We start from the raw sequence: 26,901 nt of genomic DNA, 5'->3' as shown, positions 1-26,901 counted from the left end.
AACTTACTACTTTTGCGATTCACAGAATAAACTTACTACTTTTGCTATTCACAGAATGGATTTAAGACTACTAACTTTACGTCCGCACTCGGGCCGGAAATTCCGGCCTGGAGGCGGAGCTTCCGGCCCGGAGGCGGGGCTTCCGGGCCGGAGGCGGGACTTCCGGGCCGGAGGCGGAGCTTCCGGCCCGGAGGTGGGGATTCCGGCCAGTGGCGGAGATTTAAAATCTCCACCTCAGGGCCGGAAGCTCCGCCTCCGGCCCGGAAGTCCCGCCTCCGGCCCGGAAGCCCCGCCTCCGGGCCGGAAGCTCCGCCTCCGGGCCGGAATTTCCGGCCCGAGTGCGGACGTAAAGTTAGTAGTCTTAAATCCATTCTGTGAATAGCAAAAGTAGTAAGTTTATTCTGTGAATCGCAAAAGTAGTAAGTTCATTCTGTGAATACCAGAAGTAGTAAGTGCATTCTGTGAATACTAAAATGGTACTAAGTTTAGGATTTTGTCTTAAGTTTGTTCTGTGAATCGGGCCCAGGGTCTTCTCCACTGATTTCTTTTGTGCATTCTTTCTTATAGCCTGTGTTGGAAGGCGTTCCCCGGGGGAGGCTGCGGAATACGTTCCTGACCACCCGGAGGCCCAACTTTCCCAGAGTTAGGCCGAGCAAGAGCGGGGGAGGCCCTTCCTGGAAGGGTCTCGTACCTAGGATCGCACACGCTGCGCTTACTCTCTTCGGATAGAGGGACACCACACAGTAATTCTTTGCAAGATAATAGACTTTATCGTTAGTTGTCAGGGATCTTTATGATCCGGAAGGCAGGAGCAGAATTAGTGCCACAAGCGGCAGCGATCTCGTGAAGAGGGGTAAGGGGTAAGGGTGGGCGTAGTTCGCGAAGTAGCACTTCGCGAAGCTACGCAAAGTGAAGTTCGCACTACGCGAGCTACGCGTAGCACTTCGCGAACTGCGAAGTAACATGTTCGCACTGTGCAAGATGTTGTTTTCAATGATTGCACAGTGCGGACAAGCAACCGGCACTGTGCAATCATTGAAAATGGCATCTTGCACAGTGCGAGCTGTAGTTTTCTGCTGCTCGAGTAGATTTTTACTCGAGCTGCAGCTTTCTCAACGCGAACTGGTAGTTTCTCATCGCGAGCGGTCGCGAGCATACGCGACCCCTCGCAATGAGAAACCTGACCTTCTCGCGTTGGGAATCTCGCCAAGAGGTTTATTTTCCATGCTCGCGATCGCGAACAAGGAAAAAGTCTCGCCAGGATGTCATTTTGCTTGCTCGCGGTCGCCAACTTGACGTTGAAGACCGCGAGCAAGCAAAAAATGACCGCAGCACTACGCAACACTACGCTACGCGTGTTCGCACTGTGCTACGTGCAGTTCGCGTAGCGCGACGTAGCGCGAACTTCGCAAACTACGCGAGCGTAACGTAGTGCTTCGCCCAGGCCTAGTAAGGGGTAGCGGGACAGTCTTTGAATCAGTGTCTCTGCGGAGTATCTGGCGCACAGCTCTCAATCCTCGAGCTGAGGGGATGTTGCTTCTCTCGGCAATCGCTGCCGATTCTCTTGGAGGAGCGGGCCGCGAGTCACTCAGCAGGCACCGGAGGTTCGTAGTTCGGGGAGCCGCGACGGCGTCAGCAGGGCTCAGATGGTTCAGAGTTCGGGGAGCCGCGACAGCGTCAGCAGGGCTCAGATGGTTCGGAGTTCGGGGAGCCGCAACAGCATCAGCAGGGCTCAGATGGTTCAGAGTTCGGGGAGCCGCGACAGCGTCAGCAGGGCTCAGATGGTTCGGAGTTCGGGGAGCCGCGACAGCGTCAGCAGGGCTCAGATGGTTCAGAGTTCTTCGGTTCGGGGAGCGATCGAGCCGCGACCAGGTCAGCAGGCTCTCGTCAGTCCAGGTCTTCTCTGCTCCCCGTCCCTTCCGCACCCCCTGTTATACTTCCCCTCCTCTTTGAAGTCCGAAGTCCTCGCCGAGAGGGGTCTGGGTGCCTGGGGCGGTGTGTCGGGGCTTCCTGTCGCTCGGCCCTTTGATCTGTTCAGGTGGGTCCGGGAGGGACTCCAGACGCCCAGCGGGCGAGGCGGCCGCTCACCGGGGGCCTGGTGGTCGATCGAAACCTCCCTCGGGGAAGAGACCAGAGGTGTGACAGGGTCGGCGCCTCTCGGTCTGGGTTGGGGGGTTTCGCTCTCCCTCGGCCGGGCATGCGTGTTGGGGATCTGGCCGGCCCTCGGGATGTTGGGCCATGGGGGCCGGAAGTCTGTGACATCGAGGATCGGTGTGGTTGTAGGGTAGCTTGCTGGTTGGGAGGGCCCACGCCACAAGGCCGGTCTCACACGTGCCCCCCCAGCTGAAAGGCGGGGAGAACTACCCATCCACTTGGGGGTTCTCCTCGCTGAAGTGGAAGAATCGGGACAGGCCGTCCGCGTTGGCGTGGTCCGTCCCGGGGCGATGTTCCACAGTGAAATCCATCCCCTGGAGGGAGATGGACCAGCGTAGCAGCTTGGGGTTTTCCCCTCGCATCTGCATCAACCACCACAAGGGTCGGTGATCTGTTTGTACTCGGAAGTGTGTTCCGAACAGGTAGGGCCGTAGCTTTTTGAGGGCCCAGACTACTGCGAAGGTCTCTCTTTCAATTGTGCTCCACCGCTGTTCTCAGGGCAGCAACCTTCTGCTGATGAAGGCTATGGGCTGATCTATGCCTTTGTCGTCGAACTGTGAGAGGACTGCCCCGATGCCGTGTTCCGAGGCGTCTGTCTGAACCACAAACTTCTGGGCGTAATCGGGGGCTTTAAGCACCGGAGCCGTACACACAGCGGCTTTTAGGGCGTAGAACGCTTTCTGGCAGGGGGGAGTCCATTGTACTTTCTTGGGGTGTTTTTTGGAGGTTAGCTCTGTGAGGGGGCCTGCGATGCTGCCATAGTTCTTAATAAACCTCTGGTAGTAACCGGTGAGGCCCAGGGAGGCCCGGACTTCCGTTTGGGTCGTGGGGGGTTCCCAGGACAAGATGGCGTTGATCTTCGGCTGGAGGGGGGCGACCTGTCCGCTTCCCACCTGGTGCCCCAGATAGGTTACGGAGCCGTGCCCAATTTGACATTTGCTGGCTTTGATGGTGAGGCCGGCCCGGCGCAGAGTCAGCAGGACTTGTCGGAGGTGCTAGAGGTGCTCGGCCCATTGGGAGCTGAATACCGCTATATCGTCGAGGTAGGCTGCGCTGAACCCCTCTAGTCCGGACAGGACCCTGTTCACCAGCCGCTTGAAGGTGGCTGGGGCATTCTTCATTCCAAACGGCATCACCCTAAAGTGGTAGTGCCCATCCGGGGTGGAGAAGGCGGAGCGCTCCTTGGCTCCCTCGGTGAGGGCAATCTGCCAGTATCCACAAGTTAGGTCGAAGGTGCTGAGGTAGCGAGCGGCCCGAGGCGGTCAATGAGCTCGTCTGCGCGGGGGATAGGGTGAGCGTCCGCTCGGGTGACCGCATTGAGTCCTCGGTAGTCCACGCAAAACCTCAGTTCGGGGGCGACACCCGGGGTAGCCGCTTTCGGAACCAGGACTACCGGGCTGGCCCAGGGGCTGTCGGAGGGTTCAATCACCCCGAGGGCCAGCATCTTCGCTACCTCGGTCTGGATGCAGGTTCGGACCCGATCAGGGACGCGGTAGGCCCGGTGTCTCACTGGCGGGCTGTCGCCGGTGTTCACGTCGTGGACACACCAGTTGGTGACCCCAGGGGTTAGGGAGAAGAGGTCCGCGAACTGCCTTAGTAGCTGGCGGCAGTCATCGGACTGTTGGGCTGTGAGGGCGGTTGATAGTCTCACCCCCTCCACGGAACCATCGGTCTCTTTCGCCCCCAGGGGGTCTGGAAGGGGCTCGGTGTCTTCTTCGGCCCCATTGTCGGTGGCCAGGAGTAAACTCAACTCCGTCCTTACAAAGTGGGGTTTGAGGCGGTTCACGTGGAGAACCCGGAGGGGGTTCCGCGGGGACTGCACATCGACGAGATAGGTGACTTGGCTCTTCCGCTCGACCACCTTGAAGGGTCCTGTCCATTTATCTTGGAGGGCGCAGGGCTTCACCGGGGCCATGACCCAGACTTGTTGGCCCGGCTGAAACTCGACCAGCGTAGCATTCTGGTCATACCAGCGCTTCATCTCTTCCTGGCTAGCCTCGAGGTTCGCCTCTGCGAACTCTCGGAATTTCCGGGTCTGGTTGCGGAGCGCCAAGATGTATCGGAACACATCCGGAGGGGTCCCCCGGAGAGTCGTTTCCCAACCCTCCTTGACCAGGCTCAGGGGTCCCCGGACGGGGTGTCCATATAGCAGTTCGAATGGGCTGAACCCCAGGGATTTTTGTGGAACCTCCCGGTAGGCGAACAGGAGGCATGGGAGGAGGACGTCCCATCTCCGGCGTAGGGGTTCTTCGAGGCCCATGATCATTCCCTTCAGTGTCTTGTTAAAGCGCTCGACCAGGCCATTCCCTTGGGGGTGGTACGGGGTGGTGAACTTGTACGATACTCCGCACTGCTGCCAGAGGGACCTCATGTATCTGGATATAAAGTTCGTACCCCGATCACTCACGACCTCATGGGGGAACCCCACGCGGGAGAAGATCCCCATCAAGGCCCGGCCTACCACGGGGGCCGTCACGGTGCGGAGGGGGATGGCCTCGGGGTAGCGGGTGGCATGGTCCACCAAGACGATGATGAACCGGTGGCCCTGGGCGGTCCTGGGGTCCAGAGGTCCCACGATGTCGATTCCTACCCGCTCAAAAGGGGTACTGACGACGGGGAAGGGTTGCAGCGGAGCCTTGCGCTTCCCCCCACTCTTTCCGCTGGCCTGGCACGTGAGGCAGGACTTGCAGTGGGCCTCCACATTCGCTCGCATCTTGGGCCAATAGAAGTGGGTGACGAGTCGCTGGTAGGTCTTATCTTGGCCTAAGTGTCCGGCCAGGGGTACATCATGGGCCAGGCCCAGGAGGAGACTTCGGAAGCGCAGGGGTACCACCAGTACTCGGGCCGATCCCAACTCGGCCGACTTCTGTTCGCTGTACAGGAGGCCGTTTTCCCAGTATACCCAGTGGGTGCCGGTCTGGTCGCCTGCTGCTTGGGCCTCGGCCTGTTGTCGGGGTCCAATGAGGGAAGGGCAGGTGGATTGTTCTTGGCAGAATTCTTCTCGGGAGGGGCCTCCTTTGCAGTGCCACTGGGCCATTTCCGGCAGGTCCCCGAGCTCGGTCAGGGGTTCGGGGTCGGAAGGCACGGACCCCTCGTCGGGAACAGTCGTTTCGTCCGGGAGGGGGTCGTTGGCCTCGGGTGGCGCATCCTGGACCTCGGGGATGGTGGCGGTGCTCCGTGGCATGGCCTCTCCCCCCTCGGAGGAAGGCACTCTGAGAGTCATCGAGCGCGTGGTGGCGCATACCCATTCGGGTAGGCCCATCATCTCGAGATGGGCTCTTCGTTCCACTTGTCCCCACGGGGAATTCTCAAGGTCGTTGTCCAGGAGGCAGTCCACGGGCTGGGAGGTTCGGACCGCCACTTTTAACTTGCCGGTGACTCCCCCCCATTCGAAGGGAACTAGGGCCATCCGGCAGAGGCTCTCGGAATTGTCTGATGATATGACGGGACAAAAGGCGCCGGGCAGGATCTGATCTTCAGAGACCAGGTGACAATGAACCGCCGTGACACTCGCCCCTGTGTCCCGGAGGCCCTCGACGCGGTGACCGTTGACCGTCACCTGCTGTCGGTACTTCTTTGTGTTGGCGGGCAGGGACGTTCCGGGGACCATCTCCCGGTTCCCTAGGGGGACCAAGGCCATGGCGGCTGGTTCCCATTCTTCGGAGTCTTCCATCTCTTCCCCCAGGGCTACGGAGGCCATTTGTCGAGCCGGCGGGGTTGTTGTGGCGGTTCGCTGGTACATGGGACATTGAGGGTCGCTGGCATAGTGTCCGGTCTGTTGGCAGCGGAAACAGGTGATCCTCACGCGGGGCCCCGGCCTCCCCGGTGGCCCGGCCTCCCCGGTGGCCCGGTGCTGGCCGGAGGTGGAGCTGGAAAGGGCGGAGGTTGTCCTCTGGGGGGGCTGAGCGGGGATCCCCCCGGGAGTTCCCTTGGCCGGCCTTGATTCCCTCCGCCCCTCTGGCGGGGGGGTCCCTGACTGTGGCGGCCGTAGTCTCCCACGGGACCCCGGGAGGCCCGGGTCTTTACCCACCGGTCAGCCTCGACGGCCAGTTTTCGAGGGTCTGCGAGTTTGCTGTCCAGGAGGTGCTAGCGCAGCTCTACAAAGCAATTAGCGGACAAGTGTTCCCATGCGATTAGGTCGAACAGCTCCTCAAAGGTGGAGACATTGCTGCCCTTGATCCACCCGTCCAAGGCCCGGCTGTAAAAGTTCACGTACTCCACCCAGGTGGTACCGGGTATCTTCTTGCAGTCTCTAAACCGTTGCCTGTACATTTCAGGGGTGAGCCCATATCTGGCTACTAGGGCCTCTTTCATGTGACTGTAGGAGTTCATCACCGTGGAGGGCAGGTCCAGCAGGGTATCTCTCCCCTCGCTCAGGAACCGGCCCCACAGCCCAGCCCCACAGTCTTTCTGCGGGACTCAGTGGGAGGTCATGGCGACTTCGTAGGCTTTGAACCATTGCTGGATGTCGTAGTTCTTATAGTATTCCTTCACCACATCTTTGGGGATGTGGACCTCTGGTTCCACGGTGGAGGAGAGGGGTTGGGTTTCCGAGGGTCTGGCCTCCGTATTCTTAGCCTTGAGCTCGATCTCTTTCAGGCTACGTTCGTGCTCCAGTTGGAGTTTTCTTTCTTCGTGTTCTCTTTGTCGTTTCTTTTCCTCGAGTTCTCCTTGTAGGCGTAACTGTTCTACCGCCAGCTTCTTTTCGGCCAGTTTTAGCTCTCCTTCGATTTTTAATTTTGCTAGTTCTAGTACGTGGTTGCGACCTCTTTCTCGGTCCACTAGTTCCTCTGGGGATAGGCCCCCCTCGGGGGCGCGGTTCCTCCCCGGGGTGCTTTGTGGTTCGTTAGGAGGCTCTCCTTCTGTTTGTTTCCGGGGAGTTCCCGCCTAGACCCAGGTTCTTAATGGTCCCTGGAAGTCCTCTTTCGTGCTTAGTCCGGTGGTAGCGATTCCAAGGTCTTTGCAAAATTGTTTCAGTTCTCGGTGCGTATAAGATTCCAACTGGTCCTCTCGGAATGTCGTGCTCGGGTTGGTGCCTGCGGCACCTAGGGAGGTTTCTCCTTCCATTTCTTCTTGGTAGTGCGTTAGCCGTCTACTGCACGATCTCTAGGTGTTGGCTCGGATCCCGTCGCCTGCCACCAAATGTTGGAAGGCGTTCCCCGGGGAGGCTGCGGAATACGTTCCTGACCACCCGGAGGCCCATCTTTACCAGAGTTAGGCCCAGCAAGAGCGGGGTAGGCCCTTCCTGGAAGGGTCTCGTACCTAGGATCGCACACGCTGCGCTTACTCTCTTCGGATAGAGGGACACCACACAGTAATTCTTTGCAAGATAATAGACTTTATCGTTAGTTGTCAGGGATCTTTATGATCCGGAAGGCAGGAGCAGAATTAGTGCCACAAGCGGCAGCGATCTCGTGAGGAGAGGTAAGGGGTAGCGGGACAGTCTTTGAATCAGTGTCTCTGCGGAGTATCCGGCGCACAGCTCTCAATCCTCGAGCTGAGGGGATGTTGCTTCTCTCGGCAATCGCTGCTGATTCTCTTGGAGGAGCGGGCCGCGAGTCACTCAGCAGGCACCGGAGGTTCGTAGTTCTGGGGAGCCGCGACGGCGTCAGCAGGGCTCAGATGGTTCAGAGTTCGGGGAGCCGCGACAGCGTCAGCAGGGCACAGATGGTTCGGAGTTCGGGGAGCCGCGACAGCGTCAGCAGGGCTCAGATGGTTCAGAGTTCGGGGAGCCACGACAGCGTCAGCAGGGCTCAGATGGTTCGGAGTTCGGGGAGCCGCGACAGCGTCAGCAGGGCTCAGATGGTTCAGAGTTCTTCGGTTCGGGGAGCGATCGAGCCGCGACCAGGTCAGCAGGCTCTCGTCAGTCCAGGTCTTCTCTGCTCCCCGTCCCTTCCGCACCCCCTGTTATACTTCCCCTCCTCTTTGAAGTCCGAAGTCCTTGCCGAGAGGGGTCTGGGTGCCTGGGGCGGTGTGTCGGGGCTTCCTGTCGCTCGGCCCTTTGATCTGTTCAGGTGGGTCCGGGAGGGACTCCAGACGCCCAGCGGGCGAGGCGGCCGCTCACCGGGGGCCTGGTGGTCGATCGAAACCTCCCTCGGGGAAGAGACCAGAGGTGTGACAGGGTCGGCGCCTCTCGGTCTGGGTTGGGGGGTTTCGCTCTCCCTCGGCCGGACATGCGTGTTGGGGATCTGGCCGGCCCTCGGGATGTTGGGCCATGGGGGCCGGAAGTCTGTGACATCGAGGATCGGTGCGGTTGTAGGTAGCTTGCTGGTTGGGAGGGCCCACGCCACGAGGCCGGTCTCACAGCCTGAAATATCTGAATTGCCCATAAAATGTGTCATTTTCAATGTATTTTCTTAACCCTTTTCCATTCCTAGAATTGTGAAAGACTGATAGTATTTGTTACCATTGAATCACACATTAAACCATTAAACCACATAAAAGGACCTGAACCATTACTCACAAGTTTACCCTGTAGCCAATAAGCTGCTACAATTGTAAAGAAAAATAGAAGATTTACTCTGTTATAACAATTGTTTTATCCTTCTAGGCCATAATTGGCTTTATTACCACATACCCTATGTGACCAGAAAGTGTGTGTATCTTGTACAGGGATATCAAGTATTTTAACCTGGTGTCAATCCCAACTCTAAGGGCCAATGTGGTAAAACAGATCTGAATTTTAGGCAGATATATTCGATACATTGCTGCTCGGCACCTACTATAGAGCGATCAGAGGGAAGCCAAAACTAATAACCAAAGTGCTTAACTGGTCATGTCTATTCCAAACATCTTTCCAACAACGTTTTTCTTTTTTTTACTTAATGAGACGTGCATTACAGGACATTATAATTACTTGTGAACATTATCGGACAATGCTGAAATGTATCTTGGGCAACTGTCCTAAACAACAGAGATTTTTAGGTCTCGCCTGGCGCAAGGCTGCGCAGACATGCGCAGTCTCGCTGGCGAGATTTAATGATTTAGAGGAGATGTCTCTAGTGGGCTTTAAGCCCCCCCCCTCTTTTCCACTGGCTGGCGTCACCGTTTATGCTAAATGGTAGCCAGACATTGGGAAAGAGCGTCTAGTGAAAAAAACTTTTCTCTTTTAGAGCCGTCCCAGTTGGACTGGCTCGGTTCCTTCACGTCTGTGGTAAAAGCTTTTCTTATCTTTATGGGGCCATGTGTTTCAAACATATGGCCCCATAAAGACAAGAAAGCTTTCGTAAGTGAAGAAAGTGAAAGCGGACTGGGGAGCAGTGGGGGCTCTGCAGGCGCCTGTGCGGGAGGGAGGGCGGGTCATCGGAGGGATCGTCCATCGAGGTCCCTTGTGGAACTCTCCATCAGTAAACATCTAGGAGGGAGGTCCTTCCCTGTCCATCAAGGTTCCTTGTGGAACTCCCTAACTCTATACGGAAAGCATATTTATTCAAGGACAGAGAGCTTTGTGAAGCAGGTAATTTGTGAGTGAAGCTAAAATACCACAAAACAGCGCAAGAGCTCCTTCCAGCGAACCTTAACAAGCATTTAAGCAACAGCACCAGCTAACCCTCGAGCCACGGGTCTTCTCCTCGTAGACATGGGGGCAGGGCGAAGCAGCCGGCCCACGGCCTTGCCGGACGCGCAGCCGAACTCGTCCCCCACCTCCCCCAGTGAAGAACGATCTTCCTCCATGGCTGCCCCTCGCGCCCCCAGCAGCTGGTTCTGATCCTTTAGAGGCCCTCCGAGCCCCCTGCTCTGCCGCAGACCCTCCCACTGCGGATGAAGTTCTGATGGAAAGCATTAACCCGCTGCAAAAAAAAAAGTCAGCTGACAGTATCCGCCTCTGGTCCTACGTCCACCCCAGCGGCAGTCGCTCGCCTGGGCTCAGGACTGACCTTTCGATCACCTGCCCTCGGTTTACCTATCCCCGCTTGCTGCTCTCTTCCTGGTTCTCTTCTTCCCCCTCCGCGGTGGTCTGGGCACCTCCTCTCGACAGACGTCTCTTTTTCCGCCTCCCACTCCCAAGCGAGGAGAGCGACCGGCACCCCTCCAGGAGCAGGGGTCACACTCCCCTGTGCGTGAGGGAGTGGAGGGCCCTCTGTCCCATGAGTGGGGAGAGGCTCCACCCCGCTGAAGCAATCACGGCACGGGGGAGGAAGTTCCATGCGCGGGGAAGGTGCCTGCCCTGAAACTTTTCGCAAACCGTAAAGAGGCGGGCAGTGCGCTTACCAACAAAGACCAGGGCGCACATGTGAAACTGACACCTAACACCGACAGAGCCCAGGAGCCCTCCCCTTGAAACAAACACCGACAGAACCCAGGAGCCCTCCCCTTCGAACAGTGTAAGGTCGCCAGATGACTCCACGTCACCAGGAACACAGCTCCAGGCCTTTTTTGTTAACAACATGGTGCATTGTGGGAGCTGTAGTCTTGCTTCATTTCAAATTGAACTTCTTGGTTTAACATAGCTGGAAACGAAGGTTTAAGGTAGAAAAGCCCAAGGCTGGGTCAGGTGTTCCTGGTGACTACGTCATCTGGTAACCTCAGTCCAGACCCCTCGGCTGTTAGACGCCAGCAACCGATCCTAGGGGGCACTCTCCACACGCAGGTGACGCTCGTAAGACAGATCTGTGCGACACAGAGTTTCAATTTATACTGGAAGATAGGTGATAATATCAGGAGTCGGGGAAGTTGGGTAAAATTGTAGAACATTTGACCGTTATATAAAAAAAAACACATCCCACAAAAAAAGTAATTCTATACATGTTCATGGACGGCTTGCCTTGGCACCCACCTTTCCGATAATCATGTGGCAGCAATGTATCCACATACTGTGCGGGGCAGATCAGCACTCTGTACACACACATTCAAGGAGTAAATGTGGCCTAATTGCCAGAGCTGCCGACTAAGGAACTGGAGAGCCAGGTCCAAGTCACTGGGGCTGCTCAACATCCTGTGCTACTGGGCAAATCAACTCAATTAACCCTAATTCCCTCACCCACTCACACTGCTGTCAGACATCAACGAACCTCAAGTCATGGGTAAGAAGACTGACGTAATACCGTCTGTCAATTACATCCCATAAACTAACTCCTTGCCTTGTACAGCACACAGACTTCAGCTGAAATGCACCACAAATCACCTCACTTTCCACACTTCTTCCAAAAGGCTACAGAACAATCAACCCACTCACACAAGCAGAGTAGTCCCAAAAACAATGGCAACTACACTCCAACCATTTCTGCCTCCTAACAGCACCACCAGACAGCAAGCCAATTGACACGTTTGGGCTCCCTTTTTTCGTAAGGCGTTTGATGGCTACTCCCAGGTAACTTGCAGCACAACCAGCCAAGTCAATGTGAGAACAGTGGCATACAAAACGGTAAAACCCAAATACCAATAAAAAAATGTCAATTTGAAATATTAATTTAGAACCCAACAAAGACTAGAAGGAAACACATAAGAAACATATACATCCGCATGAAAATGCTATCTTTTCAATATCTATAACACATGTGACTCAACATTTCTGTTTGGCTTTCATAGTCATTTGCAAAAATGTAAGCTATTGGCATTGTAAATGACAATGCCTTTTATTTATCTCATTTAAAAACCAACACATGGATAAAAGGTTTGTCATTTACAATGCCAGTAGCTCAAAGTCTCGCAAATGCGAGACCTATTGCATTGCAAAATTGAATTGAAAATGCAAACGGTCTCGCCTTTAATTAAGTTAAAGCCATTTGCTTTGCTAATGGTATTGTATAGCAAAGCAAATGGCTTTAACTTAATAAAAGGCGAGGCCTCTTGCATTTTTAATGTTTGTCTTATGGAGCTCTGCCTTCCAATAGCCTGTTCAAAATGCAGTATTGGTGCTGTTTAAGAGTACTTATTTTGTTAATACAGGTTTTTGCCTCCATTGTACTCACCACTAAAACTCTTCCCAAAACTTCTAACCGCTAACTGATTTGTTACACAATATGTGTAGGTCTTTAGCACACCATCATGCAGTTTCAGGCCACGAAAATTATTTTCATGAAGTTCCTTTTCAAATTAATCTGATAAATTTGCCCTAGATATATGATTAACCTCAAGATAAACTCTCTGAGATTGAAGACATTGTTTTGATTTTATAGAACCTCTACAGAGCTTCATGAATCTGAATTTCCAAAATATAAATTAATCTTGCACATTGTACAATACAGGCGATTACATTTCCAAAACCCATCTCTCCAGAAAGTGGTGGAGATGCAGGTAAATTCTAGACTTCTTTGTATCCTGACCACATTTGAAATATTTAAGCATTAAAACATTTCACACGAAGTCCTAAAAATGGAGTACAGGAAAATTTTTATTATTATTTGAATTTTGAATGGTATAATAATTAACAACATAATCTCCTTAAGTAAGTGGGGCTAAAAGTATGTACTAATTCCAAAACCACACTCTTTGTTACGTTTGGGACACTGGTTCTCAACTTAACAACTCGGATCCCATGATTTCTGAAAACATCTGCATGAGCTGCTATAGTCCTACAATGCCTTGTCCTCTAACTATAATTTATTCACTATCTACAAGCTCAATGGTGGACATTTTGGAAGCTCAATGGATACCATACTATGTGCACAACACCCAAAGATACTTTTTTTGGATGAACGGTGAGCAATATCCTCCCCTTGTGAGTCCCTCCACCCCTTTTGCCCCTTGTCCTTCTCACTTTCTAGAAGCGACTCAGCAATGATGATAAATAAAGAAACTCCAGAAAGCACATCATTTGGTTGTTCAGCTTGATTAAGACCTTCTCTCTATACATTAATGCCACCAACAAAATCACATTCCGCAGTCTGTGGCTGCTACTTTAATTCATCCTTCTCTCGCTAATCTCACCAACATTGCACTGGTGACATGTTTTTCTATTATTTTGTTTTTATTAATACAACTACATCAGATACTGATAAGAATAGCACAAAATGTCAATGATCCGTATTCAAACTTATTCAGCACAGTAACAATCCAGTGCAGTAGCGGATGTGCCACAGTAACTATCCTAACATTACAAGCATGTGTAACAAACCAGTCCACTGGTGCTCTCTGTTGCAATTTCTAGGTTGCACGATTGCAAATATTTATACCTAGCCAGTCAGGAAAAAGATCTCTCCTGGCTCTTGAGAGATCAGAATCATGCAGCTGGTTAAACATTATTCTGAAACACACAACAACATCACGCTGGTCCTGAAGATACTATACTGGTCGGTGCCTAGTCGAATGCTGGTCTACCTATCCAAAGTTCTCAAACCCCAAAGCCTGCCACCCACCTCTAGTCAATATCCCAGATTCTATTGGCCCATTGCACAGCCATGTAATGAAATGAAAAGAATTCAAGAAATTGAAGACTTGATACACTAAGCTAAGTTAAAATGGCCGACCGCACTGATTTCTAAAGTTCTCATTTCACTGTGTCAACTTCAAAATGAGGCTATTCTTACAAGAACAGTTAGGTTAATGTGCAATGTACAACATGCAATAACAAAATGGCAGTTTATTAAAATATATGTAAAAATGGAATAATGAAGAGGCATTAGTATGCTTTAAGCAGGTGTAGGATCACGATTGGTAATACAAAAAGAATAAGATATCCATTTTTACATTCTCAAAATTGTTTTCATGAACTACAAAAAAGAATCTCACCCAAACTTTGTCTAACATTCTGAATTAAACACAACTTTATTGGTGAACTATGTGGTGTTGAATGTTATTTGACATCTGGGGAAAATATGGCAGCTCCTTACGAACCCCCAGAATGAAATAATAGCATGTTAGTGTTAGACGGACCGGGAGGGTCGGCCGAGGACAAGGGGAGAGGTCTCCGGGGAGAGCCGTCTCCAGCGATCGTACAGACGAATAACTTCCCCCCCACAGAGGTACACCACACAATGATAAGGTTTAACGTTCTTTATAAGCAATCTTTAGGTACGATAGAATGGTACAAGGAGGTCAGGACTCAGGGGTCCCCTCGATTCTAGTCTCTTGGTTGGGAAAGGGGGTAGCGGGACAGTCTTGTTACCAATCAGGTAGATGCGATGGTATGATGGATAGCTCACAATCCTCGAGCTCGGCGTTCGAGATGGACGGACCGCGGCAGCGCCAGCAGGTCCCGGTGAAGGTGGTAGTTACAACGGTCCGCGGCAGCGCCAGCAGGTCCCGGCGAGGATGGTAGTTACAACGGTCCGCGGCAGCGCCAGCAGGTCCCGACGAGGATGGTAGTTACAACGGTCCGCGGCAGCGCCAGCAGGTCCCGACAAGGATGGTAGTTACAACGGTCCGCGGCAGCGCCAGCAGGTCCCGACGAGGATGAAGGATGCAGAAGGTTGCGGCAGCGCCAGCAGGCAGGATGATAGTTCACAAGGCAGGGCTACGGCAGCGCCAGTAGCCCGTCAAGGATGAGTTCTTCACGGTATCTCTCGACTCCAGGATACAACTGCCTTCCTGCTCTGGAGCTGCCCCAGTTATAGGTCTGGCGCCCTTTAATGTCCGGACCCTCGCACTTGGAGGTCGGGAGGTCCGGGATGAGGGAGTCCAGACACCCAGCAGGGGGGTGGAGCCAGCGCCCGGGGGAGCTGGGGGCGATCGGCACCTGGCGGGGAAGAGCCATCGACACTTCTTTCTCCCATTGACCTGCCAAGTGGTCCGTTCACCTCCTGGGTGGATGGTGGTGCCGGGATGTCGGGGCCTGGCCAGGCCCAGGGTTAGGGTCGAGCTGAGGCCATGCGGCCTCGTGGTGCAGTGTTCAAGATGGCGGCCGGGCCGGGCGAGGGAGCCGGTAGTGGTTCGGCCCCATGATACAGAGATGTCCGGGGGCAGGAATCCCGTCTTGGGACGGGGTGCGGGTTGCTTCTGTGGGTAACACCTGGAGGGCCGGGGCTCGGGCCCTGTCATGCGGGGAGGGAGCAAGCCCTTCATGTGGCCTGTCCAACATGCGTCCCCCCCAGCTGAAGGCGGGGAGAGTCACCCATCCTCTTGGGGACTCTCCTCGTCGAGGCGGAAAAAGCGTGACAGGCCATCCGCGTTGGCGTGGTCTTGGCCCGGTCGGTGTTCCACAGTGAAGTCCATCCCCTGCAGGGAGATGGACCAACGCAATAGTTTGGGGTTTTCCCCCCGCATCTGCATTAGCCACTGCAGGGGCCGATGATCTGTTTGCACCCGGAAGTGGGTACCGTAGAGATAGGGCCGGAGCTTTTTGAGGGCCCACACCACTGCGAAGGCCTCCCTCTCGATGGTGCTCCAGCGCTGTTTTCGGGCCAGGAGGCGTCTGCTGATGAAGGCCACTGGTTGGTCAAGTCCCTCGGAGTTCAACTGGGAGAGGACCGCCCCGATGCCATGGTCGGAGGCATCTGTTTGTACGATGAATTCCCGACTGTAGTCGGGGGCCTGGAGCACAGGGGCAGTGCACATGGCGGCTTTCAGCTTCTCGAAGGCCGCTTGACAGTCTGGGGTCCAGTTGACCTTCTTCGGTGGTTTTTGGATGTGAGTCCCGTGAGGGGCCCCACAATGCTGCCATAGTCCCTCACGAACCGCCGGTAGTAGCCGGTGAGCCCCAAGAAGGCTCGGACCTCGGTCTGCGTGACTGGAGGCTGCCAGGACTGGATGGCAGCGATCTTGAGTTGTAGAGGGGCCACCAGACCGCTTCCCACCTGGTGTCCGAGATAGGTCACGGACCCCTGACCAATTTGGCACTTGCCGGCCTTGATTGTAAGGCCGGCTCGTTGGAGGGCCTGCAGGACCTCTCGGAGGTGGTGGAGGTGGTCGGGCCAGTGGCGGCTGTACACAGCGATATCGTCCAGGTAGGCGGCGCTGAACTCCTCGAGTCCCGCCAAGACCTGGTTCACTAGTCGCTGAAAAGTAGCTGGGGCATTCTTCATGCCGAATGGCATGACTTTGAAGTGGTAGTGGCCATCGGGGGTAGAAAAGGCGGATCGTTCTTGGGCCCGGGGTGTGAGACCGATCTGCCAGTAGCCCGCTGTCAGGTCGAAGATGCTGAGGTAGCGGGCAGCCCCCATGCGGTCGATCAGTTCATCCGCTCGGGGGATGGGATGAGCGTCGGTTCTGGTGACAGCATTCAAGCCCCGATAGTCGACGCAGAATCGGAGCTCAGGAGTGGTGCCGGGGGCAGCAGCTTTGGGGACCAGCACGACCGGGCTGGCCCAGGGGCTGTCCGAGGGCTCGATGACCCCGAGCGTGAGCATCTTTGATACCTCCTCTTGGATGCAGGCCCGTACCCGATCTGGTACGCGGTACGCCCGGTGTCTGATAGGGGGACTGTCCCCAGTGTCCACGTCGTGCAAGCACCAGGGGGTGACCCCTGGGGTGAGGGAAAACAAGGTCGCAAACTGCAGCAGGAGGTCCCGGCAGCCTTGGCGCTGTTCCGGGGTGAGGGCATCTGAGAGTCGGACCCCGTCCACGGAACCATCTTTCTCACGAGTCTTCAGGAGATCAGGGAGAGGCTCGGAGTCTTCTTCCGCTCCACTGTCTGTAGCCATCAGGAGGCTGAGCTCCGAGCGCACAAAGTGGGGTTTGAGTCTGTTGGTGTGGAGGAACCGGAGGGGGTTCCGTGGAGATTCCACATCGATGAGATAGGTGACGGGGCTCTTGCGCTCGACCACTTTGAAGGGCCCCGTCCACTTGTCCTGCAAGACACATGGCTCGGTGGGGGACATCACCCACACTTGTTGGCCAGGTTCGAATTCGATGGAGGAGGCATTTTGATCGTACCATTTTTTCATGTCCTCCTGACTGGCCTCAAGGTTCGCTTTCGCCTTTTCTCTGAATCACCTGGTCTGATTGCGTAGGGTCAGGAGGTACTTGAAGACGTCTGGAGGGGTCTTTAGGGGGGCCATCTCCCAACCTTCTTTGACTAGGCTGAGGGGCCCTCGCACAGGGTGCCCGTACAAGAGTTCGAAAGGGCTAAAGCCGAGGGACTTCTGGGGGACTTCTCGATATGCGAAGAGGAGGCACGGAAGTAGCACATCCCACTGGCGACGGAGGGGCTCTTCCAACCCCCCAATCATTCCCTTGAGCGTGCGGTTGAACCGCTCGACTAGTCCGTTTCCTTGAGGGTGATAGGGGGTCGTGAATCGGTAGGTGACCCCGCACTGTTGCCAGAGGGACTTCATATATTTCGAAATAAAGTTTGTGCCTCTGTCGCTGACGACTTCTCGGGGGAAGCCCACCCGGGAGAAGATCCCCATTAAGGCCCGGCCGACCACCGGGGCTGTTACAGTTCGCAGGGGCACAGCCTCGGGGTAGCGGGTGGCGTGGTCCACCAGTACCAGGATGAACCGATGTCCTTGTGCTGTACGGGGGTCCAGGGGCCCCACAATGTCTATTTCCACCCTCTCGAACGGGGTGGTGACAACTGGGAAGGGTTGCAGAGGTGCTTTGAGTTTGCGGCCGCTCTTCCCGCTGGCCTGGCACGTGGGGCAGGACCGGCAGTGGTTGAGGACGTCGTTTCTCATCTTTGGCCAGAAAAAGTGGGTCACCAGGCGACTGTAGGTTTTGTCCTGGCCCAGGTGTCCAGCCAGAGGGACATCGTGGGCCAAATTTAACAGGAAGTCTCTAAAACGGAGGGGCACCACCAGCACTCGACTGGCCCCTAACTCTGCGATTCTCTGTTCACTGTACAATAGGTCGTTGTCCCAATAAATCCAATGGGCTCCGGTGGTGTCCCCTGCGCTCTGGGCGAGGGCTTGCTGGCGGAGTCCCTCGAGGGAGGGACAGGCCTTCTGTTCTTGACGGAACTGTTCCTGGGTGGGCCCCCCTTCTTGACGCCACTGAGCCAGGTCGGGAAGGTCCTGGGGCTGAGCGAGCCCTTCGGGGGTTTGCTCTGGGGGGTCGGTATGGTCGGTGTCCTCTACTGGAGCGATCGGGGGAGGAGGTGCTGGCCATTCTGGTTCTTCTGATCGGGGGATGGCCCGGGCGGCCATGGACCGGGTGGTTACGCACGCCCAGTCCGGGAGGCCCAACATCCCCAGGTGCTCTCTTCTTTCTACGGCGGCCCACGGGGAACTCTCAAGATCATTCCCCAGGAGACAGTCCACGGGGGCATCATCTCGGACCGTCACCTTCAACATGCCGGAGACTCCTCCCCATTCGAAGGGGACGCAGGCCATCCGACATAGACTCTCCGAGTTGTCTGCTGAACGGACGGGGCAGAGAATGTTCGGCAGGATCTGCTCTGGTTTTACCAGGTGACAGCGGACGGCCGTCACACTGGCCCCCGTGTCACGTAGTGCTTCGGCCTGGCGTCCATTAATGTTCACCCACTGACTATATTTTCTGGTGTTGGCGGGTAGGGGAGCCCGCGGGACCATGTCTCTTCCCCCTAGGCACGCCAGAACCATGGCGGCCGGTTCCCACTCTTGTCGTTCCTGTTCGCATTCTTCCTGTTCTTCGGAGATTTGTTCTCCCCCCAGGGCGGCGGCAGCTACCTGGCGGGGTCTCGGAGTTTGGTTCTGTGGACAGTTCGGGTCATTGGCGTAGTGGCCGACTCGCTGGCATCAGTGACACGTGACATTGGCTCGGAACCCCGGGCGCATCGGGGGGTTGCCCCGGCTGGCCGGGGGCGGGGTGCTGGCAGCGGGAGCGGCCGGGACGGTGTCTCTTCCTCGTCCCTGGCCTCCTCCTCCTCCTCGGGGACGGTGCTGACCTTGATTGTTCCGGTTCTGTTCGTGCGGCCCTCTCCGGCCTACTCGGGTGCTTTCCCACCGGTCAGCTTCGGCGGCGAGTTGCCGTGGGTCAGTCAATTTACTGTCGAGGAGGTGCTGCCTGAGCTCGACGAAGCAGTTGTTAGAGAGGTGCTCCCACACCATGAGATTAAAAAGTTGCTCGTAGGTCGTTACGTGGCTTCCCTTGATCCAACCCTCGAAGGCTCGGCTGAAATAGTTGACATATTCCACCCAAGTTGTACCCGGAATCCGGGTGCAGTCTCGGAACCTCTGGCGGTACATTTCGGTTGTGAGCCCATATCGGGTGAGGAGGGCAGCCTTCATGTGATCATAGGATGACATCAGATGGTCTGGGAGCTGTAACAGGGCATCGCGGCCTTCATTGACGAACCTCCCCCATAGACCGGCTCCCCAGTCACTTCGATCGATCCGGTGGGAGGTCATGGCGATCTCGTAGGCCTTGAACCACTGTTGTATGTCGTCCTCTCGGACATACTCTCGAACGACATCCTTGGGGATGTGGACTTTCTTTTCTGTCGCTCCTGGGGTGCGCGGTTGCTCGGGCACCTCCAGTTCTTTGTTCTGCTTCCGTAGGTCTATTTCTGCCAGTTTGCGCTCGTGCTCGTACGCTAATCTCTTTTCTTCGAGCTCTCTCTGCCTCTGTTTTTCTTCCCGTTCTTCTCGGAGCCGCAGATGTTCTAGGTTCAGTTTTTGTTCGGCTAATTTTAGTTCACCGTCCATTTTGAGCCGTGCCATTTCTAACTCATGTAGTCTGTTTTTCTCTCTCTCTTGGATCTCTTCCTGCGAGAGGCCCGTTCTTCGCTCCTCGGGAGCCGTGGTGTTCCTCTCTGATGCTGCAATGTTTTGGTCCGGGGGTCTGGCGGCCCCGGTTTCTGCCCACGACTCAATGGCGTGCTTGAAATCGTCTTTAGTACTCAGACCGGTGGTAGCAATGCCTAGTTCAATGCAGAATTGTTTCAACTCACGATGGCTGTACTCTTCCAATTTCTCCATTTGGAATTTCTCGGTGGATCCGCTCTCTTTGGTTGTCATTGTGGTTTCGTCGTGGGGTGAGTTACTCTCTGTACGATTACGCGTTGATTCGGATCGCGCCGCTGGCCACCAATGTTAGACGGACCGGGAGGGTCGGCCGAGGACAAGGGGAGAGGTCTCCGGGGAGAGCCGTCTCCAGCGATCGTACAGACGAATAACTTCCCCCCCACAGAGGTACACCACAAAATGATAAGGTTTAACGTTCTTTATAAGCAATCTTTAGGTACGATAGAATGGTACAAGGAGGTCAGGACTCAGGGGTCCCCTCGATTCTAGTCTCTTGGTTGGGAAAGGGGGTAGCGGGACAGTCTTGTTACCAATCAGGTAGATGCGATGGTATGATGGATAGCTCACAATCCTCGAGCTCGGCGTTCGAGATGGACGGACCGCGGCAGCGCCAGCAGGTCCCGGTGAAGGTGGTAGTTACAACGGTCCGCGGCAGCGCCAGCAGGTCCCGGCGAGGATGGTAGTTACAACGGTCCGCGGCAGCGCCAGCAGGTCCCGACGAGGATGGTAGTTACAACGGTCCGCGGCAGCGCCAGCAGGTCCTGACAAGGATGGTAGTTACAACGGTCCGCGGCAGCGCCAGCAGGTCCCGACGAGGATGAAGGATGCAGAAGGTTGCGGCAGCGCCAGCAGGCAGGATGATAGTTCACAAGGCAGGGCTACGGCAGCGCCAGTAGCCCGTCAAGGATGAGTTCTTCACGGTGTCTCTCGACTCCAGGATACAACTGCCTTCCTGCTCTGGAGCTGCCCCAGTTATAGGTCTGGCGCCCTTTGATGTCCGGACCCTCGCACTTGGAGGTCGGGAGGTCCGGGATGAGGGAGTCCAGACACCCAGCAGGGGGGTGGAGCCAGCGCCCGGGGGAGCTGGGGGCGATCGGCACCTGGCGGGGGAGAGCCATCGACACTTCTTTCTCCCATTGACCTGCCAAGTGGTCCGTTCACCTCCTGGGTGGATGGTGGTGCCGGGATGTCGGGGCCTGGCCAGGCCCAGGGTTAGGGTCGAGCTGAGGCCATGCGGCCTCGTGGTGCAGTGTCCAAGATGGCGGCCGGGCCGGGCGAGGGAGCCGGTAGTGGTTCGGCCCCATGATACAGAGATGTCCGGGGGCAGGAATCCCGTCTTGGGACGGGGTGCGGGTTGCTTCTGTGGGTAACACCTGGAGGGCCGGGGCTCGGGCCCTGTCATGCGGGGAGGGAGCAAGCCCTTCATGTGGCCTGTCCAACAGTTAGCATTAGTCTTACTATGATTGATGTTCATTTGGGAAAAAATGTAGGAGTTCAGTGAGAGATTCTGCTAGTTCTTTAATGGTTATTTGTCAAAATATCAACCACAAAAATATTGAAGTACAAATATATTGCGGTCAAAATATCGACATCAAAAATATTGACTTTTCATAATTATAATGCTAAGTACCTAAATGCCTAAAATATATAAATACAATTATTAAAACATACAATTATTACCTAAAAATAATATATTTTAAAATATATACAATTTCGAAAAATATATTCATTAAAAGCATTGCAAATTAATTATTATCTTATAAATACATATACAATTTTAAACACAGATTTTTTAAGAATGCTTATTCTTCTTTCAGTTTCACAGAAATCAGGACCCACAACCGCCAGGATACCATGATTTTGCAATTTGCAAAAAAAATCATAAAATCAGCACTTTTGTAAAAATCCTGCAATGTTTACATAAGTGTCCACAAAATTTGTGTTAAAAACGAAAACATGGGCCTGACTGTCTCTTTACTGGCTATGTGCTGCCGCTGAGCCTGTAAAAGTAGGGTGAGCAACAGGCTAGCCGGAAGCTGAGGTATTAACTTCTTCTGTTGCCTCCCTTTGAAATGCTCAGTGCCCCCGCCTCACATGTTGCAGTGTGCCCCTACAGACTGTGCAGGCCCTCAAAGAGCACCCCTCCCCTTCACCCTCCAATGCACTCCTGTCCCTTCCTTGCCCTCTTTATGTCTCCTGTTAACCCCTAACCTCCCGTCTCCTTTTTAGGTCTCGCCTGGCTATCGCGTAAGCGATCGCACAGCGAGACTTATGTAGGGGCTTCCGAAAATGCTCCCAAAGGCTTCCCAGGCGGATCGGGTGGCGGTCACGCGTACAACCACGCGCATTCCATTTTCCACCAGCTACTTCCTGCGCGTGTGCCGCCTCACGCATTCAGAGAGATTTAGTAAGGGACACAAGACCTTAGGAATGCGGTTTATGGCCAGTGCATGTGAGGCATTCAAGCGCAAAGCTGGCCTCTGGCATCGGACTTGAAAGCAGCAGATTGCTTTCGCCAGAACTTTCGTTATAACTCACACCCCATATGCTCGTTCCCTCCCACCCTTCCTTTGATGTCCGCTTTTCTTATTGTTTACAAACCACGACACACACTGCTGCACGCCACACACTTCTGCACGCCACACACTGCCGCACGCCGCACACTGCTGCACGCTGCACACTGCTGCACGCCGCACACTACCGCACGCCACACACTGCTGCGCACACTGCTGCATTACACACTGCTGCATTACACACTGCTGCACGCCGCACACTGCTGCACGCCGCACACTGCTGCACGCCTCACACTGCTACACGAAACACTGCTGCACGCCTCACACTGCTGCACGCCACACACTGCTGCACGCCACACACTGCTGCACGCCACACACTGCTGCACGCCTCACACTGCTGCACACCGCACAGTGCTGCACGCCTCACACTGCTGCATGCCACACACTACGGCACGCCGCACACTGCTGCACGCCGCACACTGCCACACGCCACACACTGCTGCACGCCACACACTGCTGCATGCCACACACTGCTGCATGCCGCTGCACGCCACACACTGCTGCACACCACACACTGCTGCACGCCGCACACTGCTGCACGCCGCACACTGCTACACGAAACACTGCTGCACGCCACACACTGCTGCACGCCACACACTGCTGCACACCACACACTGCTGCACGCCGCACACTGCTGCACGCTGCACACTGCTGCACACCGCACACTACCGCACGCCACACACTGCTGCGCACACTGCTGCATTACACACTGCTGCACGCCGCACACTGCTGCACGCCTCACACTGCTGCACGCCTCACACTGCTACACGAAACACTGCTGCACGCCTCACACTGCTGCACACCACACACTGCTGCACGCCACACACTGCTGCACTCCACACACTGCTGCATGCCTCACACTGCTGCACGCCTCACACTGCTGCATGCCTCACAGTGCTGCACGCCTCACACTGCTGCATGCCTCACACTGCGGCATGCCACACACTGCTGCACGCCGCACACTGCCACACACCACACACTGCTGCACGCCACACACTGCTGCATGCCACACACTGCTGCATGCCGCTGCACGCCACACACTGCTGCACACCACACACTGCTGCACGCCGCACACTGCTGCATGCCGCACACTGCTGCATGCCGCACACTGCTGCACGCCACACACTGCTACACGAAACACTGCTGCACGCCACACACTGCTGCACGCCACACACTGCTGCACGCCACACACTGCTGCATGCCACACACTGCTGCACGCCACACACTGCTGCACACTGCTGCATTACTCACTGCTTCATGCTGCACGACACTGCTGCACGCAGCACACTGCTGCACGCCGCACACTGCTGCATGCTGCTGCACACCACACAGTGCTGCATGCCTCACACTGCTACATGAAACACTGCTGCACGCCACACACTGCTGCACGCCGCACACTGCTCTATGCCACACACTGCTGCATGCCGCACACTGCTGCACGCCGCACACTACCGCACACCACACACTGCTGCGCACACTGCTGCATTACACACTGCTGCATTACACACTGCTGCATGCCGCACACTGCTGCACGCCTCACACTGCTACACGAAACACTGCTGCATACCTCACACTGCTGCACGCCTCACACTGCTGCATGCCACACACTGCTGCACGCCACACACTGCTGCACGCCACACACTGCTGCACGCCTCACACTGCTGCACGCCTCACACTGCTGCACGCCTCACTGCTGCACGCCTCACACTGCTGCACGCCGCACACTGCTGCACGCCACACACTGCTGCACGCCTCACACTGCTGCACGCCGCACACTGCTGCACGCTGCACACTGCTGCACGCCACACACTGCTGCACTCCACACACTGCTGCACGCCACACTCCACACACTGCTTTTATGCGAGTTTATGCTACTGACATTGTAAATGACAATGCCTTTTATTTGTTTTAAAACCAAAACATAAATAAAAGGCATTGTAATTTTACAATGCCAATAGCTCAAACTCTTATAAATGTGAGACCTATTGCATTGCCAATGCTTGTTTTGTGTGCATTTTTTCTATACCCTCAATCCCTCTGCTGCCCCACACCCCAGCCCCTGGTGCCCTGCACACTACAAGGAATGAGGGTTTTGTGATGACAGAAAGAACAAGTTTTATATTGTAATCTACTCTGTTTGGTGTCAGACATTCTCCAATTCGAGACGATGGGCTGCAGGAGACTCTGCAAGGTTACAGATTGTGACTTAGTACAGTCTCCAGCCATGACAGAGCTCAGGCCCTACAGTATTTTTGTGACAGGCTACCACAAAAATACCATGAGGCTTGAGGTTTTGGGCCACAAATGTTGCTTTTTTTGGTAACAAAATGTGCCAAAAATTGCCACAAAATACTTTAGAGCAGGGAGGTGCTGAGAAATAAGCCAATCACTACCGGAAGGCACATGCATTTGGAAGTTGGAGATAGTCATCTTGCCTGTGAGGAGGGATGTGATTCAGCTTTTCTGTAATCACTTACTAATATTGCTACATTTCACTTTCAGGAAACCAGCATCATTTAAATTACACAGAGTGCTGGGTACACAGAGATAGCTTCCAGGTATATCACTGGCATTGTGAGAAAATTGTATGCTGGAATTTCTTGGCAGTTTCTTAAAGATCTCTTAGTTGTCTAGATTTCCAATTTAATGTGCAGACTTCCGGATTCAGCAGAGTGGCGAGACAAAGGAGAGATATCCTGTGTCTCTGTTTTCTCTCTTAACCTATTTCCCTTTTTCCCACTTCGGTTATTTATCTCACATCTCATATTGTGTGTGGTTAGTAGTAGTTGTGGTGAGTGGTGTAAGAGTGCATTACTATAGTTGGATCCAGAGTGCAAGGTTATTGTTTTTTTTAAACCCCTTTTACGCTTGTATCACCATTTCAAGGCTGTGGTTGTGTCACAGTTTTATTTTTGGCCTGGATGTGATGAACTTATTAGTGCACAGTGCAGTGCCCAGATGACAGTTTATTCATTTGGGCACTTCCTTCGTGGGGTCACTGAAGGCTGGCTTTTGAAGGAAGGGGCTACTTCTGGTGCCTTTGTTACTTTCTCCAGCCCCCCACTAAATTCAGCAGGCACTGAGTGTGCTTTGAGCGAGAGAAATGAAAGAGAGGAATAAAAGAGAAAGAGGAGAGAGAGAAGCAGTCTGAGGTATGAGAAATGAGGAAGGCAGAGGGGCTGGTTTGAACATTTCTACCAGGCCTGCTTTTGGTGGCCAGACCGGGCACAGAGTGGTGCATGGAGCTTGAGACTAGGGTTATAGTCAGTAATATGGCCAGTGTGGGTGTTTGTATTTACACTGTCTTGTGGTATTTGTAGTATCTTGCATTACTTGCATTGTGTGCCAAAGCTCCAATTCACAAAATCAGAACATTTTCAATAGCAAAATGACCTTTTGGTATACACTAAAACAAAATTGTGATTCGATAACATGTTGTTGAATCACAATTTAAGTTTGTGAGTACATACCAAATCACTATTTGGGAGGGCTGGGTTTTCTGTCTCCGCTCACAAATAGTGATTCACAGTGGGATGTATTAATGTTTTGTGACAAAAATCCGGTAGCAAGACATTAATATTTTACAGACTACATAAAATAGTGGTAAACCATTCATAAATGGGAAGAGGTTCCTTCTGTTTTGTGAATGTTGACACAAACATTTTTTATGAGTAGGCAGTTGTCCCAAGGAGCACTGCATAGCCTTAAAAGGTTTTACAACTTTTCTTTCTTTAAATGCAGTCGGTTTCCCTTTACAGAATGCAATAAGAGTATGACCCACTGAATAGTGTGAAATAGTTTGAATCTGTTAGACTTTAGTTTCTTCTGTGAGGCAGACAGAAATAAGCTTGTCCTTTGGGCAAGTGGATATTCACCACATGTAGAGTAGGAGGCTGTCATTTTGTTAATGTTTTGTGATATACTGAGCATGCTCGCTAACCATTGATCCTGGAAGGTGACTAGACCGTTGCAGGTTGTAGGGTTAAGGAATCAACAACCATATATTTCAGATGTTTTGGTGGCAGGATGTGGCTTAACGGCCAGAGCTGCCAACTTTGGAGCTGGGGAACCAGGTTCGAGTCTCGGCGTCAGCTCAACATCCTGTGATTCTGGGCAAATCACTTAATCTCCCTGTGTCTACCAAAAATGAATGTGGCCTTGTGTAACGTAACTGGTGCTCATGTTAAGTGCTTCAATACCTCCGCAATGAGCAGCTGCAATGTGGAGGTCTCGCCACAGGTGTGGGGCCTCCGTCACAACTGTGTAGTCTCTGCCATGAGTGTGGAGGCTCTTTTGTGAATCGAACCCAGTGTTTCTTAAAAGTAGCTCTATTTCCTTTAAGGAAATTGGGTTGCTTTCAGAAAGTTTTTTTTAAGTTTCCAATTTTGAAATGCATAGATAGGAATGGAGGTCTGCTGTCCCTTGCAACCAATCAGAGGGAGTCATAATTTGTGACCTGCCTAATGACTATTCATTAGGCAGGCAATTCTATGACCGCCTGTAAACCATTATTTTACAAACCAATCTATTAACACATAGATTGGTTTACAAAATATTGTACCGGGTACAAATCTCTGTGCACACATTGTGAATACTTTTTGCGACACGAACATTAGTACATCTGCCCCTAA

This window comes from Triturus cristatus, chromosome 2_2 (assembly GCF_964204655.1).
Source record: "Triturus cristatus chromosome 2_2, aTriCri1.1, whole genome shotgun sequence".
Classification (NCBI taxonomy): Eukaryota; Metazoa; Chordata; class Amphibia; order Caudata; family Salamandridae; genus Triturus; species Triturus cristatus.
Note: the sequence above shows the minus strand (reverse complement) of the source record.